Source organism: Lucilia cuprina, chromosome 3 (assembly GCF_022045245.1).
Source record: "Lucilia cuprina isolate Lc7/37 chromosome 3, ASM2204524v1, whole genome shotgun sequence".
NCBI lineage: Eukaryota > Metazoa > Arthropoda > Insecta > Diptera > Calliphoridae > Lucilia > Lucilia cuprina.
In genome coordinates this window covers 4,153,348-4,154,979 of record NC_060951.1, presented here as the reverse complement: position 1 = coordinate 4,154,979, position 1,632 = coordinate 4,153,348, and the positions used below count along the sequence as shown (strand labels likewise).

Sequence of the window (1,632 nt, the reverse complement as noted above, 5' to 3'; positions counted from 1 at the left end):
GTTCTAGTTCTGTTCTAGTTCTGTTCTAGTTCTGTTCTAGTTCTTTTCTAGTTCTGTTCTAGTTCTGTTCTAGTTCTGTTCTAGTTCTGTTCTTGTTCTGTTCTAGTTTTGTTTATGTTCCTGAAAAAAATATAAAAAATTATACTAGAAAACATGCAAATATTTAGAAAATTATGTATAAACTTTCTTATTAAGTTTTATGTTTAAATCTATGCTAAAAATGAAAGCTATATTTATAGTTAAAGTTTTCAAACATGCAAAAATACATTTGATCATTTGGTGATATTATATATTTGCTGAAAATTTAAGAACTTAAAAGATAGTTTTTATTTTTTATTAAATATATAGTTTAGTTCCTAAGGTTAGTTAGATATTTTCCTAAAATCTCTTTTAAAATAACACACAAATTTTCAAGAAAACCGGTTAGATTTTCGAAATTTGGCTAAGAAATTTTAAAAGAAAACATCCACTAGACCATATAGCTAAGAGCAAAATTTTCACTTAGTGAATATTCGACTCTGATTTATAAAAAAAATCAATTAGCAATAACACCACTCAACAAATATAAAAATTTGTTGTTTTTTAAGATTGGTAATAGCATTGCAGGGTTGGGAAATAGTTTAAGTATGCGTCCTTACTTTGCCTATTAAGGAACCCTCTCAAACGCTAACCAATCTGCACAAAGAGTGTTTCAGTGGTTAAAACAAAAGTATTTTGATGGAAAATTTTGTAACTGTTTAAACCGCTTGCAAAAGATAACTTTTAAGCGGCGGCTATTATGTGTTTAGTTTGGGGAAAATTTTTTTCAAAAATATTTACATTGTTATGAAAAGCTTTAAAGTTTTTCTATAGAAATAGCTAAATAAAGCTTTAATTTTCCTTTTACTAACCACATAATAGTTTTGAAAAGGTAGAAAAATGTCTTTAACAAAATATATAGCATAAAAAAGTTTAAGCTAAAAATAGTAGTTTCTACGCAAAATATATGTTTTTTCTTTAGAGTAAAGAAAAAAACTTATATTTTGTAAACAAAAACAAATTGTCTAAATTACTTAACTTTTTAAAAAATGTGTCAAATATTAGTAGAAAATACAGATTGTTAGTTGTTAGTGGAAAATGAAAAATAAGGGTTTCAACTTGCTGTTGTAAAGGCTTAGATTTTAGAAAGTTTTTTTTTTCAAAGGGTGGGGTAGAAAATTATAGGGGTTAAAGATATGCAAGCGATATAAGTTTTTCTTAAAACAAAATTATTACATTCAGTTCTAGTTCAGTTCTAGTTCAGTTCTAGTTCAGTTCTAGTTCAGTTCAAGTTTTCTTCTAGTTCTTCAGTTCAAGTTTTCTTCTAGTTCTTCAGTTCAAGTTTTCTTCTAGTTCTTCAGTTCAAGTTTTCTTCTAGTTCTTCAGTTCTAGTTTAGTTCTAGTTCATTTCAAGTACAGTTCAAGTTCAGTTTCAGTTCATTTCTAGTTTAGTTCTGTTCTAGTTCAGTTTTAGTTCAATTATAGTTGAGTTCTAGTTCAGTTCTTGTTCAGTTCTAGTTCAATTCTAGTTTAGTTCTAGTTCAGTTCTAGTTCAGTTCTAGTTCAGTTCTAGTTCAGTTCTAGTTCAGTTCTAGTTCAGTTCTAGTTCAGTTC

The 1,632-nt window shown here is 27.3% G+C and overlaps 1 protein-coding gene across 4 annotated transcripts in view; it reads left to right on the top strand.

Annotated features, from left to right (window-relative positions):
* The window catches only part of LOC111679341 (potassium voltage-gated channel protein Shal), a 9,613-nt gene that overhangs the window by 2,905 nt on the left and 5,076 nt on the right, over positions 1-1,632 (top strand). The gene's annotated exons all lie outside the window — the stretch shown is intronic.